Raw genomic sequence first — 17,754 nt, forward strand, 5'->3', positions numbered from 1 at the left:
CTGAGAATAGCGGGGGAAGGGAGGGGAAGGGCCGACAAATGCCAAGGGAGAAAGGGCAATTGGAGGGCTAAACACATGCAAATGATGGGTTAGCGAGAAGGCTCCAAATCCTCTAACCGGAGGGCATCTTCTGAACCTTAGGGAAGGTGGGAACAAGCCGGATTGCTGGAGAGAGAGGAGGAGGAGGAGGAAATTATCAAATAGACTACAGAAAGGGAGGGGGAGAGTATTCTCCAGGGTTTAAAAATAACGAAGTATGGCAAGGCTCCTCTGTACCCCTCGGAGCCTTACCCTCCTCCTCCCCACTTGGGTATAGCTGCACAGATCCTGATATATTGGAAGCTGGAGAGATTTGTTAGCTGCCACTTTGTCCTTTGGGGTCTGGATCTCAGCAGAATTGGCTCAAGAGACGTCTCAAAGGCAGGGCTCTTGGTGAAGGATGCCCTTCTGAGCCAGGAATTAAGCGCCAGAGTAAAAAAAAGGGGGGGGGCAGCAGAGAATAGATAAGGAAACAATTTCTCAGGGGCCAATCTCTTTGCCTTGCCACGAAACCCTGATCTGTTCTAAGCAGGTTTAATCTCGTCAGGAAGGCTGCAGACGACAAGGCACTCTGTTCTCTGCACAGGTCCATACCTGTGGATGTACATAACAAATAACTTTGTATGTTTATGACACATAAACAGGGTCAGAAAAGTTTTGTTAGCTTTAACCCTGATTTTAGAAAAATTATGGCCTTGTGGGTTGTGTGAACCCAACTGTTTTGAGTAATTTATGGGTTAATTTATCAGTCAAGTTAAGCATGGAACACAGGTTTATGTTCATTTCAAAATATGCATATGCCACCTCATAGAGACTGGAAGTGCTGTTCTTAAGGTTTTTGAAGGCTGAACGTTACCTGTTCAGTGGAAGATACAGAGTTTATCACTCCCAAGTCATACTTAAAATAATTGTTGGGAGGATTTGAGTTCGCAGATCAGACCAAGTTGCAATACTTAGAAAGTAAAATAAGCATTAACCCAGTTTAATACTATATATAGTATGTTTGTGTGTATGTATGTATGTATGTATGTATGTATATATATGATTTTACATCTATATAAAATATATAAAATACATAAATCCAATTTTTAAAAATATACTGTAGATATGTTTGTATAAAAAACAGGATATTTTTGCAGTATTGTAAATTAAATGCAGAGACAGTCTGGAGGGCCTAAAACAGTTGTCACACCATTCCTACAGGTGAAAAGTACTTATCAATTATACTAATTACTAGCATAATTAGACCAATGAACTATTTCTAGCCCAGCCTACCAGCTACAAAAGCACACAGTCATCTAGCTGAACCTTACTAAAAACCTAAGGTTGGGGAAACTAATCAAGAGGGAAGGAAAGGTAAGGTAAACGCACCTCAGTCTTGTTAGACTAGGAGGTCAGTCTGCACCCTTGAATGCTAAAAGCCTTTAATGAGAACACAGCCACCTTTGCATTTTCACAGCAGGAAAAATAAAGGGGGGGGTGTTGCTTCCTGGAGGGATTTGGTGGCAAATCCTACTATTCCCACACACAAACAGGTCACCACGCATAATAAAACCACGCTTAAAAAAACCTACTATTTTAAAGGAAACTAGCAGCTATTTAATAGAAGTTGCTTTGTTGGTTAAGGATAAAGTGCTAGATTGGTAAAAGGTTCTAATATTGAATGCAAAGAGGGGGAGGCTATGGAGACTGTACGTTGATGTCCAATTTTTCATAGCCTTAAAGTGGCTTTGCTTTCACAAACACTCTTTCCTACCATTCCAACCTTTTCTCTCCCTCACACAGCAGCCCACCCCTACCCTGCCACCACCAAATATTGCAAGGTTTATGGCTACCAGAAACGAGGGGGGATATAATGGTGCCACCAACCATGTCATTATTGTTTAATCGATGTTATCTCTAGAGGGCGAGAGTAGTCTAAAGCGCAGCTATTGATTTTTTTTTCAATATTAAAACTATAGCCAGATTAAAAAGAAAATTAAAAGCAGCTCCGAATCCACGATTTTCTCAGTTTAAATCAATGTGACTATTCATGTTCAATACTGCATTTCTGTTCTGCTACAGACAGAGATCAAAGGTCATATTTAACATTCAGGAGGAGGGGCTGGTGCAGATTAATTAATAAATTAATAGAGCAGCGCCTTTTATTGCTGAAGCTTAGCATTCATCTACTTTAACAATCCCAGCGGTCCAAGAGGCGGAAAAGAGAGGGAGCGAAAGAGCGCGCATGAAGGGGGGGAAGGGAAAAGAGAGAAAGGAAGGAAGGAAGAAAGAACCAAAAACAATCACTTACCAGTCTCTGTATTTTTGGGGGGGAACTGGGGGCTTGGATTTGCAGACGTTTAACCCGCCTGTTTGGTCTTTATTTAGTTGCACATCACTCCCTAACACAAAGGAGAGGGTAAAAAAAAAAAACCACAGAAAAGAAAAATATCCCGAGGTGTCTTTCTTTGGCCGCTCCTCAAATTACAACTTTGATACTTGTAAACAAACTGTACAGGGCGGCGGTGATGCGGATTGGGGGTGGGGGGGGTGGGGAGGCTTGGTGGGAAAGAAATAAGGACTCCGATCCACTAAGCAAATACCTGTAAGTGCCTCTTTTTTTCTGGTAGCAGAGAAAGGAGGGGGGAAGGGAGGGGGGGAGAGGGAAGAGCAGGCACTGAATGTGTGTGTGTATGTGTGTGTGCGCGCGTGAATGTGTGAGAGCGCTTGGCGGCGGCGGCGGCGGCGGTGCTCGGTGGTCTCTCCCTGCGCGCTGCGCTCCGTCCGTCTCTCCTGTCGCTGTGTGCGATGGAGGGAGGGTGGCAGCCGGGGGGACTCGCTCTCCCCCTCGCTGTTTGTGCGTGCCTGCGTGTGTGTGGTTGCAGGAGGAGGGGAAGGAAGCGAGGAGGCGGAGGGGAAGGGGGAGGGGGGGTTGCGAGGAGTGAGAAGGCTCCGCAGCGCCGAGGAGGTGAGGAGGATGCGGGGATGTGGACACCTACTGATGATTGGCTGCAAATCACACCGGGAACAAGAGGCGCGCACGGGCCACTGCTCTTCTTTCCCCACCACAAATCCCCTCCCCCTCCTCTCTTCTCCTCCCCTCCGACGCAGCGAGCGGCCACATTTGGCTGCCCCTCCTCTTTCGGCCAGGAGAGGGTGGGGAGATAAAGCTGCCTGGAGGCTCATTTGTAAGGAGCAGCCACTTGCCGCGCACTCCAGCCTCTTGATTCCCCATTCACTTCCCTCCGTGCGTGCGTGCAGAGAGCGCAAGGGAAGCCGGGGCGGGGAGGGGAAGAGGGGGAGGAGAAAGGGTGTGCTGTGGGTGGCTGCCGAGGGAAGACTTGGGCGGGAGAGAGGCGAGAACCCCCCCGACCCCAGGGAGCGGGGAGGCCCTTGTTGCTCCGCCAAAGGATGCTTTCTGCGAGCGCCCTCTTCGCCTCGCTCCCCGCGCAACTATTTGCTGGGGGCCTCCGGGAAGGAGAAGCGGCGCCTCTTCAACAAACCAGGAGAGGTCGGAGCGCGGAGTCTCCTTCCCCCCTGAGCCTTCTTCCGAAAAGCTCTCCACAATCCCCGAATTCCAGGCGCGGGAAAAGGAAGGGAAAGCTAGCAAGGAAAAGGAGATTTCCCCGGCGGGCGCTTTGTGCCAAAGGCGTGTTTTTAGACTCCCGCGGCACCTGGCACCCGGAGAGAAGGCAAAGCGCGACCTTAAACGCGAAAGGGTTTTTTGTTTCGCCTGCTGGTTTTGTCGCTGCCGTTGACATACAAAGGCTAAACGTTTCAGCCAGCCTGAAATGCAAAGCCGTCTCGCGGCGAGTTATTGGGAAGCGAAAGTTGAGAAGGTGATAGTGACCCTTGCTAAGACAAAAAGTAGCCAAGTTTATTAGCCAATAAACAGCTTATGTTGGTAGTTCAAAGGTGCGCCTTCGTCTCTTCAAATGAGTTTCGCTGTTTTCATGGTTTCACTGAAACTTCCTTTAATTTTGAGAAGGGTTAGGAATATGATAAACCACAGAGATTAAGATTTGGGTTTTATTGTATGCCCCTTGTTGAAAGCCACCTGACAACGTTTAGATAACCATGACTGACAACTGACCGCTAAGCAGAGTCAGACCTGCTTAGTATGTGGATGGAGAACTCCAGAAAATATTAAAGACAGTATGCTAGGAAGGGAGCTGAAAAATAAAAGTCCAGAAGGCAAAGGACAAACTTTCTGTATTAGGAAGTCATCAGCAGTCAGATTGAATGCCTAGGAGGCTTTTCCTGAGCTTTAATGCAAATTAAATTAAATTGATATACTAGTCAGTTATTTCTATATTTTTTTTAAAAAAAATTAATAGGGAAGGCAAAAACAAACTGATTTCAGCATTTCATAGGCTAATCTTTATATTATGCCTCTAGCCTTCAGTTGGACAAAATTGGAAGATAATAGGGCATACAATGTTGAAGCAAGGTAACTCAAATGGACTAATTTACAGACTACATGGACTACATGTCTCCCATAGCAGGAGTCAGCAATGTGTGGCTCAGGAGCCGCGTGTGGCTCTTTCACCCCTCTGCTGTGGCTCCCTGTCACTGGTGGACTCCACAATTGATAGGGCTTTCGGTTAGGACAGGTAGAGGAAAAAGGATGCTGCGCTAGGAGGAGACTCTATGGTGGGGGGAACCAGTCTCTAGAATTGAATGGGTGGTTTCTGGTAAGGACTTTTATGGCTCTGAGTGTTTAAGGTTGCTGACCCTTATCCCATAGGAATGAAATTTGGGGAAATGGTGGCTGTTTCAGAACCATCTTCTCTACACTTCACTGAAACCTGTAGGTTGTGTGGCACGCCACCTCTCCATGGTCCCTGCACCTATACAACTGGCAACAACTTCATACCAGTTGTTTTTGCAAACGGGTGGGCACTGCTGAAATCAGCTGTGTTACCAGGTTGTGTTAGCATGATTTCTGAGAAAGGCAATGTGGAAGCCAGCAGGAAATTGGAAGTCATTCCTGCGACCACTAATTAATATTCTTTGCTTGCTCATGGTCTTTTTGTTTCTCTGTTTAGATAAGGAAATATCTCCGAAAAGATGAATCGCAGGTTGTCTGGTGTCTTTCTAATTTGACTTAAATGTGCAAAGTATCATGCGATAATAACCCAAATGATTGTTACATACCATTAGCCATGACTATACACTTAGTAGTAACACTCACGGAATCAGTAGGTCAGTGTTAGCTAATCTTTTCATTGTGTGCCAAAAGCATGCGTGTGCACACGCACCCATAATGCAATGTGCATGCGATTCCCCCCTGCACGCCCCTCCCCATGTGCATGTACATGTATGAACCTCCTGCACCTTGTTTTGGGTCTAGTAGACCTCCCTGCAGCCTCCTGGAACCAAAACGGGGGAGGACCGCAATCCCTATGCCCCATTTTGTGCCTAGTAGGCCTCCCTGAAGTCTCCTGTCACACACACACACACCCCGCATGCACATTCACGCATCTCCCGCATGCTCCTCCCCGTGCATGCGTGACAGAGACTTGAAAACCAGCTCACTGGCAGGTGTGGATGCATGCCCGGAGGAGCTGACCTGGGGCGATGGCTCATGTGGCCGCAGAGAGGGCTCTGCGTGACACAGGTTCGCCATCACGGCAGTAGGTGGGGCGGGGGGGGGAATGATTCTTTCCGCAGATTCCCATGGACCTCCATTGTCACTTATTTTAATTCCCAGGCTTAAGGCAGCTTCCTTCACTTTACAAAGATGCTGCTCTTGAGTTGCTAACCCAAAATTATGCTTTTAATCTTTCTCCTCTCATGTAAGATCTTGTTCTTATTCAAGATTCTAGGGTTCATCTATTTCTTATTCTCTCCTCTTACCTTGAACCTAGAACCTTAGTTATATTTTCTTTCCCTGTAATAGTTTTCCTTTCATTTCTAGATTTCAAGATGAAACTGACCTATAATGAACATGCCATATACAGATGTAATTTCTCACGTTTCTCATAATTCTCTGCTTTCTTGTTTTTTTCCTCAGATCTCCTTTTTTCATTCGTGTTCTAGCCTCCTCCACTCTTCCATCTTTGTCCTCAAACCCTTCCCCATAACCCCCCATTAAACCTGCCTTCCCATGCTTGTCATTTCTCACCCCATTCTCTATCATTGTCTCATTATCTTCCTTTCCCAGACACATGCATTTCTCTTGGCCAGATTTCATTAGGAGAAGTGCAATTCTGCAGACCTTACCAATTACTCTTAAAGTCTACCATGATTACTCAGACTTTGGGTATTTAATACACTCAAGCTATTTTATTTGACTTTTGAGATGTTAATCAACAAACAGTCAAAAGGTTGTCCATCCTTTCACTATAAAATATGGAAGCCAGGCAGCAAGGTGGGAAGATAAGTTAGATACTGTAGTTTCAACTTGTGCTTCTCACTATCTCAGCTAGTGGATTGATCTTTAAGATCTTATCTTTATTGAGGAAAACATTTTTATGCGCTGTTCTGTCTCATTTTACTTCCACGGTACATTATTTTAATAGTAATTTTATTAAACATTACAATTAAAAAGATAAAAAATGGATATAAGCTAAAAAATAAAATAGAAAGTATGGAAAATAAAAAATATAGTAAAAAATAGATATGTAAAGAAATGACTTTCCTTCACCATAACAAGGATAAACAATTTTAGTAACTTCTCATTTCTTAAAATACAACAAATGATCTCTTTTTCCCATATGTCATCTCTTATCTGTAAACAAATCCTTAGAGCCTCATTCTGATTAGCAAAGTCCATGAAGAGTCACCAGAGATGATAATGTATCTACTTCAACCTTGGTCAAATAAGTAAACTTTATATTCCTTCCTTTTAACAATCTTGCTCTTTAATCCCTTCAACTAATGTCCTTCAATTTATGTCCTTCAAATAATATCCTAGAATTTGATTTCTTTTCATTTGTTTCACTTTTCTTTGTACTTTTCACAAAATTCTTCGAAGCTTGAATAGATCTTTTTTGTAAATCCAGTATAGGAAAGTTATCCAGGTCACTTTTTTTGGTTTGTTCTTTGCATATCCTTTTTAATTATTAAGACATCAGCTAGTTTCATTTTTATATGCAGTGTAATATTTTTTCCATATCTTTATTGTAGCCTATATTTTTTAAATCTACTTTTCAGATGTCTCAGTCTTGTCTGATATATCTTGTTCGTTTCCTTAATATTTTTTGAACACAGTCTATCTACAATGACAGATGCTTTTAAAATTAACTTGTCGGTTCGTTGTTCAAAATATCCTTGGTATGTCTAATGTTAAAAGTACTTTCCTCCATTTTGTACACTAAGTTAGTTTTGAATGTTCTCTTTTAATTGTAATCTTTAGTTCCTTTTGAATCCTTGTAGTTTCCAGCCTTCAAAGTCTCACCCTATCATGTTTTTTTTAAAAGAATTCGAAAGAAAAAAGGATTTTTCCATTAGAAGGATTTTTATATTTAACATCATACTGTTTTTCCAGATCTACCTGAACTCTTAATCCATTTGTAACTATCCAAAATCAACTGTCAGAGTTCCAAATAGAATCCAAAAATAAATGAGTCCGAGGCAAAGTATTGCTCAAAGTTCCAATTTATTAAGAGAGCCATGTTGGCACATCTGGGAATACCAGAATCTGAAAGCTTCCCGGTTTTCCCCACCCAGTTGAAAGTTCAATATCTTGCCCCCACACCCACAAGTCCATAACATGGTCCAGTTTTCCACTGCCATGCTGGCAGTTCCACCCATCGCATTCCGGTCAGGTTTAGAGGTGCAAAGACCAAGGATGACCTTGACTTTCTAGAAAGAATTTTGTTATGCCTACGTAGCATCTAACTCCATACAATCCCCCTTCCCATTTTCCCACAATAGAAAATGTATAGTAGAATAATAGAAAGTGTGGTAGGCCAAAGATCCAAAAGAAAAGATGGCTGCAGGCCTGACATCAACATTCTAATCATCCTCTTGCTGTTTATCTGTGTTTTTTTTAAAAAAAACCTTCTAAAAAATCTGTTAACTTGCATTTAAAACTTCTTTGGCCAAAGTTTAAAGGAAACACACTTGGTGCTGTAAAACCTGTGAATCCAAAGGTTTCTAATTCCTGAAAAGCCATTAACAAGCAATTTCAAGAAGTGACTGTAAAAGGAAATAAGCAAACCCAGTGTCCATAGAGGTGCGGACTGCCATTTGAGCAAAAACGGCTTTCCCTCGTCTCCCGGTGTCCTAAACCCGCTGGAAACCATTGTCTTGCAGTTTCCTTGCAAGAAGCGACTGTCTGAAACACTTATGGGGGATCTCAAGTTCTCTCTTTATCTGGAGAGGAATTAGGAAGAACCAGTTCTTCATTTTGCTATGGTTGTCAGCTTTGCTTTTAGCAGAGCCACCTTCAGTTCGTCATTTTTTCCCCAGCACTCCACTTTTGCCCTACATTTTGAGTAATTTATTTATTCGTACAAGTTATAGCCCACTTTCCTGCAATTCTAGCTGGCCTGGTCTTTGTTTGCTTTTAATCAGGAGTCAGCAGACCATCATCACCCTGTTGGCAGCCCTCCAGGCTCCTGAAATTACACTACCGAAATTGTGATTTTTCATCTGTGGTGTTCTCTTCCCAAAAAATAGGGGTAGGAATAAAGGCAGGAGGTGCCCAAGAAACAATCCTGAAAGCCCAAGTTATGCCATCAAAGTTCAGCCTCATAAGAGGCAACACCTAGATGGCTAAGCAAAGTCAGAGGGAGGGAGGGAGGGAGGAAGGAAGGTTGGAAATGTAAAGAAGATACTTTTTATCGTTTGTGGTAAAACATGTGATAAAGCAAATAAATATTGGAGTAGGATTCATATTTTAATACAGAAAATTCTTAAAGTGAATAGAAAGAGAAAACCAGACTCTATTCTTTTAGGTCTAATGGAAAAAGATCTTTGGGGGGGGGGGGATTCAGAATGCTGATGTTATATACCATATTTTTCAGAATAAAATCTTTTTCCCTCCAAAAAAGAGGGTGAAAATCTGGGTGCATCTTATACATCGAATAGAGCATTTTTGGCCTCCCGAAACCCCATGTCCTTTACAAAAATGGACCTGCACAGGGTTTGGGAGGCCTACAAAGTGCTCCTGGGGGCTGGGAGAGCAAAAAATGAGCAAAAAATGGGCTGTTTTTTGTTCGTTTCTGCCCCTCCCCTGGCCCCAAAGGGACACTCTACAAGCCTCCCAAAGCCTATGCATGCTCTGTTTTTTGCAAAAAAAAAAAGGGCCATTTTTTGCTTGTGTTTACCCCCGCAGCCCCCAGGAGCACTTTGCAGGCCTCTCAAACACTCTGCATGCCCCATTTTTCACAAAAATCAAGGCGTGCAGAGGGTTTGGGAGGCCTGAAAAGTGCAAAAACTTTTTTAAAAAATGTACCTCTTCAAAATCTTGGTGTGTCTTACACTCTGATGAGTCTTATAGTCTGAAAAATACGGTATGTTGATGGCAGCAAGACTACTTTGTGCCCGCAAATGGAAGGTCACCTCGATCCCCACAATGGACTGCAAAAACTGGTGGAGTTAGCAGAGATGGCTAAATTGACTGTTTTGATCAAGGAAAAAAATACAAATACTTTTATTTCTACTTGGAAAGTGCTTTGGATTTTGTGCTTGAGGTGGGCAAAAAATGAAACTTTGATTTTGGATTTCACCAATTAGATAGATTTGTTGTTATAGAAATGTCTAGTTAATACAATTATGTAAAAGTAGAAAGTTGAGGTTTGATGTTAATGTCTTATTCTGCTACACTAAAGGGAGTCAGAAGTCAATGCCTTTTATCCCTTTTTCCCTTTTCTTTCCCTCACTTTTCCTTTCCCTTTTTCCTTCCCTACTTTCCCTACAATTTACTTTTGTATTTTCTTTGTATGCTGTGTTATAAACTAATAATACTATTAAAAAAATAAGTTATCACATTTTAGGTACCTTAATTCAAATACTGTTATCCTATGATGCACCATTTTGGGTAATTGATGCCTACAGACAGGAGAGTTTTCGTATAAAGATAGGAATGGTGGGGACCAAATGTATTCATCCCCCATACCTATTCCCATGCCTAATTATGTAATTTAGCCTGTACTGTAATCATTTGCACATTTTCTGGGAATAAACCCCTTAAACAATGAGACATTTGTATAAATATATGCAAGATTGGCCTAGTGGTCACCTTGTATGAAACTGCACAATTCAGGTTGCTCACTTGTCAGCAGACATGTATAGATCAGTTTTCTATTCGGGTAAAAGTTAAGATTTTTTTTAAAAAAAAACCATTGAAGCACATATATAATGCTTGATATGGCAAATCTAGACAGCATACTAAAAAGCAGAGACATCACCCTGCCAACAAAAGTGTGTATTGTCAAGGCTACGGTTTTTCCAGTTGCAATGTATGGCTGTGAAAGTTGGACCATAAGAAAGGCTGAGCACCAAAAAATTGAGGCCTTTGAACTATGGTGCTGCAGAAGACTCCTGGGAGTCCCCTGGACTGTAAGGCGATCAAACCGATCAGTCCCAGAGGAGATCCACCCTGACTGCTCTTTAGAAGGCCAGATCCTGAAGATGAAACTCAAATACTTTGGCCACCTAATGAGATGGAAGGACCCACTGGAGAAGAGCCTCGTGCTGGGAAGGATGGAGGGCAAAAGAAGAAAGGGACATTAGAGAATGAGGTGGATGGATGGAGTCACCGAAGCAGTAGGCATGAGCTTAACTGGACTCCAGAGGATGGTAGAGAAAAGGAGGACCTGGAGGAACGTTGCCCATGGGGTCACGATGGGTTGGACAAGACTTCGCAACTAACAACAACAAATGTTTACGGATAGCCAGGTTTAAATCCCCCATTCATCAATAAACTACACTAGCTGAATCTGTGCTGGGAAGAAGGGAAGAACTTCCCACCATCCTGATCTGTTTGGAAAAAAATAGTTTTGAATGTAGAGAAATAATAGAAATAGTGGAAATGAAGTATTCTTTGCAAAAAATAGTATTAATTGTGCATTGATTCAAAATATATTTTGCCATCAGTACCACAAGCATTTAGTAGAGGACATTGAAGCATCATCAGAGCTTTGAAGAGGACAACAAGCTTATTAAACATTTACTGCATTCCCACTAAAGCAAGAAGAAATGCACAAGCACTGAAAAATTCACTACCAGCAGCCTCTTCTTCCACCAGCCTTCTCCTCAGTAAATTCACTGAGCATGAAGAAGTCAGACCTGGCATTAACTTGAGCTCTTTTCTGATCACAATGATTGACTACTGTTATTTAAATTGCTGGAAAATTTGACAGGTCTAGAATCATTCTCCAAAGAGCAAGCATTAGAAGACAAGACATTCATTAACAACTTTCCTTTACAAACATTTGCTAGTAAATTGCTTCATACCATCGTTGAAGCTTGCTGGGAAGCACAGATTAGAACTGGAACTACAATCAAAATAACACACTCCCCCTTTGAAGGTAAGAAAAGTGGAACATAATACAAAGACTGATTCTACGTCTTGTCAACTTCATGCAAATACTAGAGTTATCTAGAACGGGTGGCTCTGTAGCAGGTGTGAAATCTATTTACCTTCACTACCGGTTTGCAAATGTGAGGACATGCGCCACCTCCGTGCATGCACAGGACTTCCGCACATGCGCAGAGCATCAAAAATGGACATGATGATGTCTGGGCGGGTGGGCGGAGCCTGCTACCAAGCACACCTAAAAGGTAAGTAGAACCGCAAGGGGAATTAATCCTCTGTGCCACGTGATTTAAGATTAGTTAGAAAGCAGGAAATCCTGCTAATATAAATCGCGTGTCGCAGCTGATCATCGGAAATAACAGTTCACCCAAAGTAGTAGCATTTTTTTTTACTACCGGTCCAGCTAAACCAGTAGCTTTTTTATTATCGGTTCAGGCGAACTGGTCCAAACTGCTCTATAGGACTTCGGGATTTGAAATAGATACAGCAAGGAATAATGCACAGAATGCCAAGAAGAGAAAGTGGCTGGAGACAAGAAAGAGGAGAAGGACTTAGAAGCAAAAACCATGTAGTTCCTAACAACTTTCTCTGAAGTTAGAAAGTCCCTCATTGGAAGGAACTCACTGGATATACCTGTCATCAAAGGAAATCCATAAGCTATTCCATAAAAACATAACAGCTGAAGAAGGTGTGTTGGTTGAGTTGAGTTGAGTTTATTGGTCTTGTATGCCGCCCAAGAAAGTTGGTTCCACAGTTGGTTCCAAGAAAGAAGAAGAAAAAGACGGTAGATCTCCAGATTTTAAGAGATTGACATTTATTTTCACCTCACTATGTCTATGGGGTCATAGTTGTTCCAAAGGTGGTTTTTAAAGAGGCAACTGGACTTTCTGGTTTTTCTTCGAAGACGTTTCACTTCTTCAATAAGCTTCTTCTTCCTCAGAGCTAGACCAAAAAAATCCAGAATTACCAGTTTCATCATTTAAGCATCATGTTTTTACAAGAAACCTGGATGAAAAAATGACTAATACTCAATAGATATTGTGCAGTTTCACTAAATGTAGTGGGGTCTTTGGGTTGGGAAGGACAGCCAAGTAATTATCTTTTTTGCCACTTTCAGCGACACTCAATTTAAATAATAAGTTAAAAGAGAACAGGGACTTACGTGCAGGTTTTTCCTGAGATGGGTTCATGGTCATTCATTTGCTGAGTAAAAATTATGTTACTCATTAAATAATTCATTTATTTATTTGAAAGGAAAATCTTTATCTTTCAGGAAAGAAGGGAACTATAATGAAAACTGATATATTCTTTAAAATATCATTTTTTTTTTAAAAAAAGTTAAGCTTATATTTTTAAAAGTTTGAGATCTTTTCTTGTTTTGTCAGTTTTAAAATCTATTTACTATTGACACAGTATTTCTATGCCACTGTACTCCAGACAACTGTGAGTGACATACGACAAGTAAACAAGAGAAGAACAATAAAAAATGTACATTAATGTAGCACTAAATCAGCAGGAGTGATTCTAAAAAAAAAACCCTAACATTTCCACAAATATGCTCACTTAGAGCCAAGTTTTTATTTCTTTGCAAAACTCATTAGGGAGGAAATGGTTCTTATAAGTGAGGACAAATTGTACCATAGGAGGAGTGTATGACTGAGAAGACTTTTATGAAAGTCTCCATTAAGGACATTCCTTCATAGATCTTTAACGGGACATCTTGTCCAACAGAGCCTCTTATTGGACAGACAGATTCACTTCTAACCAGGCATTTTATAGACCCTGAGTAATGTGGATTTTAAATATGATAACCAGCACTTTGAATTGCACCCAGAATTTGACTGGAAGCCAGTGGAGTTCTCAAAATAGAGGTGTTATACAATTACCATATTTTTTGCACTATAAGACGCTACGGACTATAAGATGCACATAGCTTTTGGGAGGAAAACAAGAAAAAAAATCTTCCTCCATCTTCCAACAATTTGCCTCCTTGCAGCAAACAGTAAACAACCTGGTCAGCTTCAGCACAGCCTGATTTAGCACGAGCAGCTGATTGGCGGTTGGATCTGCCTCCTGGAATAACACCGATCAGCTGTTACAGGCAGCAGTGATCGCTTCTGCCCATTGGCACCATCAGCACCCATTACTGCTGCCACCTATGTACAAACATTTCCACCCACTTTTTTTGGGTGGGGGGAAGTGCATCTTATAGTCCGAAAAATATGGTAAATCTCAAATCACCACCCTGCCGGAGCCACTAAAAAACTGAACCAGTTTAAGCCGCATGGTCTTCAGGTATAAACTCTGGGTAAAGCAAATTGCAATAGTCCAATCATGGAGGGGTTGATGGGGGCATGTATAACTATGCCCAAAGCTTCTGATTCAGGAGGGGTTCCAATTGGCACCTGAGATGTAATTGTGCAAAAGCTCTCCTGGCCAAGGTCTTAATTCTGCTGCTTTAAAAGAAGGAGTGAGTCCAGCAGAAGCTTCAAGGTGGAAACCAGTTCTATCATGGGGAGCATCATTCTATCCAGTATTAAAGATGATATGTATCTCTGGAGTCCAAAAGTCTCTGCACTCATAGCCAGTCTGTCTTTCTATGATCCAGTCCTAGTTTGTTCTCCATCCAGATTTTACTAGACACCAGGCATCAAGTCAGAATCTCCATCACATCACCTGTCTCACCAGGGATAGAAATGCATAACTGGGTATCATCCATTTATTGATGATATCTCACACGTGCCAATATAAGAACTCATACAGCACTTCATTGTTGACAGTAAGGAGAAAAGGACTGAGACCCAAAGGACATTTTGTATTCAAAATCCTGGACCCGTGACTCCCATAGAACTGAAACTTGACATATTTTATAAAGCATTTTATAACATAAAAATATTAAACAGTTTATGGTATAATACAAAATACATAATATACATAATACAAATATCATACATGTTTGACTGTGGTATACAATATGGACTGTTTTCAACACAAATGTATCTCTAAATATGTCCCATCTTTTCCAGTGAAGTTGATCAGTGGTGGGATTCAAAATTTTTACTACTGGTTTTGAGGTGGCTTGGTGAGCAAGGCATGGCTTGGTGGGTGTGGCTTGATGGGTGTAGCCGGGGAAGGATACTGTAAAATCTCCATTCCCTCCCAATCTTCTGGGACTCAGGAGGCAGAGAAGAGATGGGGGCGGGACCAGTCAGAGTTGGTATTTGCCGGTTCTCTGAACTACTCATAATTTCCACTACCAGTTCTCCAGAACTGGTCAGAACCTGCTGAATACCAGCTCTGAAGTCAATGCATTTGAACCTCTACCATTGTTGAAGATGTTGAGAAATCTGATAAGGAAATATTTCTGAAAGGATGACTCAAGGGGTTACGGATTGTCTAATTGGCAGTAAAAATAGATCAACAAATAGTCTAACAAATGTCCTTATTCTCATAAAATGCTTAACATATGATTTGGAGGTCTTGCCATCTAATAGACCTGCAATAAAATAGGACTTCCAAATACATGTACAGTAATCATAAAAGATCCATAGAGAGTCATAGGATTTACTCAGTTCATGAATGAATCTGTGGGCAGGTTCTCATCCCAACAGATTTTAGTTAGTTTATTACAATATTTGTCACTAACCCCATTCAACCAACTCTAGCTATTGTATGAAAACATACAAAAGGGAGTTGTTAAAAAGGGGATATACTCCAATTAAAGAAAACCTTTCTTTGAATAAACTTATATATTTTATCAGCTAGGGGTTGTTAGAACAGTATTTGAATCCCAATATGTTTAGAACCATAGAGGAAAATTCAGAATTAAGGCCAGAAATGAGTAAATAACTTTTATTATTCATTCATTCAGGTTATAACTTCCCTTCCTACTTTGGCAAATATTCAAGATGGAGCAGTACAGAGGTGGTATTCAGTAGGTTCTGACCAGTTCTGGAGAAGCAGTAGTGGAAATTTTGAGTAATTTGGAGAACCAGTAAATACCACCTCTGACTGCCCCTGTCCCCATCTATTCTGTGCCTCCCGAGTCCCAGCTAATTGGGATGGAATGGGAATTTTGCAGTATCCTTCCCTTGGAGTGGGGAGGGAATGGAGATTTTACAGTATCCTTTCCCTGCGTGCCCACCAGCCATGCCCACCAAGCCATACCATGCCCACCAAGCCACGCCCATAGAACCAGTAGTAAAAATGTTGAATAACACCACGGGAAACAGTAGTATTAATCTTGAAGAATTGGTATGTTTCACATATTTAAACCTGTCAAAATTACATTACTGTAGCAAAATTCTGAAGCAATTGAAGGTTCAATGTCATTCTCAAGGGAAACTCGACATATAAATATTACAGATTTTCAGAGTAAGCTTGGTTTTCCACAGCATGAAGATCATATTTAGGACTCCATCTACACAACAGCTTCCATTTTAAGTTTCTGTTTATTCTTAGAAGTGATTGTATCCAGACTGAAATTCATCATGAAAGTGATCAACGGTGAGGACAGTTAACTCCAGCCCTTCAGATGACCTCACCCAACAAGTATTTTTTTTTAATGAAAGAATAAGATAACATTTCAAGATGAAATCCAACATTACTTTTTCTGATTTTGCAGATATATAAATCACCAAACTAATTATTTGGCTGAAATCAGCTTCGTGACATAGTTCACGTATCATGTTACACTGTGGCTTATTGATTTTAACCAGAACTGAGTTCATACAATATGCTAAACCAGTGATGGCGAACCTTTTTTTTTACGGTGTGCCCAGAATTGCGTGTGCGCGCACTATTGCACTCCCCCTGCCCACTCAATTCTCTATCCAACTGTGCATGTGCATGCGCATGTGACCACCACCCCCGTGCATACGCATGCACCCCTTCCCAGGCTCCGGAGGCTTTCCTGAAGCCCGGGGAAGGCAAAAATGGCCTCCCCACCCCCTAGAGGCTCTCTGGAAGTCAAAAACGGATCTTCTAAGATAGCAGCCATTAAGCAGGCTCCTGTTCCTACCAATAAGGCCAAATTGCAAGCCTTTCTGGGGCTCTTAAATTTCTTTTGCCCCATAAGGCTTCTGTAGCAGAGACTTTGCATCGGCTCCTAGATAGTAAGGCCACTTGGAAGTGGGATCACAGAGAAGCAGCCGCTTTTGTGGCTGTGAAAGAGCTTTTGACATCCAATGCTGTCCTTGTGCAGTATAGCGAACACCTTCCCTTGATGCTGACTTGTGATGTGTCGCCTTTGGGGTAGGAGCTGTCCTGAGCCACAAGCTTCTGAATGAGTCTGAGGCACCTCTGGCTTATTTTTCGAGGACTCTATCCGCCCTGGAAAGAAATTACAGTCAATTAGACAAAAAAGCATTAGCAGCGGTAGCTGGGATTAAATGATTCCATAAGTACCTCTACGGATGCTTCTTTGAGTTGGTGAAAGACCATAAGCCTTTATTGGGCTTATTGGCAGGCGTTAGACAAACTCCCTCTATTTTATCTATTTTATCACCACGCATGTCCTGTTGGACCGTATTTGCTCTTACAGGGTCGGCCTGAGTGATGGGTGCATTTGGCACCACCACATTGATCAGCTGTGACCGTGGATGGCCTCGACGCAGACGCCAACTGATCTCTCCCAAGTTGGTCCTATCGACCCCCTGTTTGTCCCTGACACCTCCGCAGAAATGCCGCATTGCCTGACCAGATGGTCCATCGTTCCAGTGCCGAACTTACCTTGGGAATCAGAGCTGCCTCTGAAGTTGCCGGGCAAAGAGTCAGCGCAGTCTCGGGCAGTTCCCCTGGAGATGTCTCCTCCTCCTCCGTCAGTTCCAGCCAAGCCAAGAAGATCTGGCCAGACAGACAGACGCCCTGCATATCTGCAGTATTATGCATGCACTGAACTGGTGGAAAGGGGTGTTATGTCTTAGCCTCGGAGACATGACAAAGTCTCCGACTCATGCCTACTGGTCGAGGCGCGCAGTGAGAGTGGGAGAGTTACTGAGCAGTGATTGGCTGCCCTGCGGATGGCTTGCTTATAAATAGCTGTCAAGCGGGAACTGTTCTATGCTTGTTGGTTCTGGAGTTGCTGTTGCATTAGCTGTGTGTAATAAAGCCTTGTTATTTGAGTCATTGTCTCGCCTCCATCATTGCCACCCATCAAACTTAACAGCAAGGATGGGCGGGGCCGGGCTTCACTCCCTCCCCCCCCTGCCCAAGCAGGCTTCTTGCACAGCTCCATCCCGTGG

At 42.2% G+C, this 17,754-nt stretch overlaps 1 protein-coding gene across 2 annotated transcripts in view; it reads right to left on the reverse strand.

Moving 5' to 3' along the window:
• CXXC4 (CXXC finger protein 4) overlaps positions 1-3,115 on the reverse strand; it is a 55,657-nt gene extending 52,542 nt beyond the window's left edge. For both annotated transcript variants that reach the window (XM_087724173.1, XM_087724172.1), the window contains exon 1: positions 2,333-3,115. The gene's annotated coding sequence lies outside the window, so the exon portion shown is untranslated. The remainder of the gene's footprint in view (positions 1-2,332) is intronic.
• Positions 3,116-17,754: the final 14,639 nt, after the last annotated feature.

This window comes from Thamnophis sirtalis, unplaced genomic scaffold, assembly GCF_051295495.1.
Source record: "Thamnophis sirtalis isolate CommonGarterSnake01/CBP01778 unplaced genomic scaffold, rThaSir2_p1.2 scaffold_10, whole genome shotgun sequence".
Taxonomy (NCBI): domain Eukaryota; kingdom Metazoa; phylum Chordata; class Lepidosauria; order Squamata; family Natricidae; genus Thamnophis; species Thamnophis sirtalis.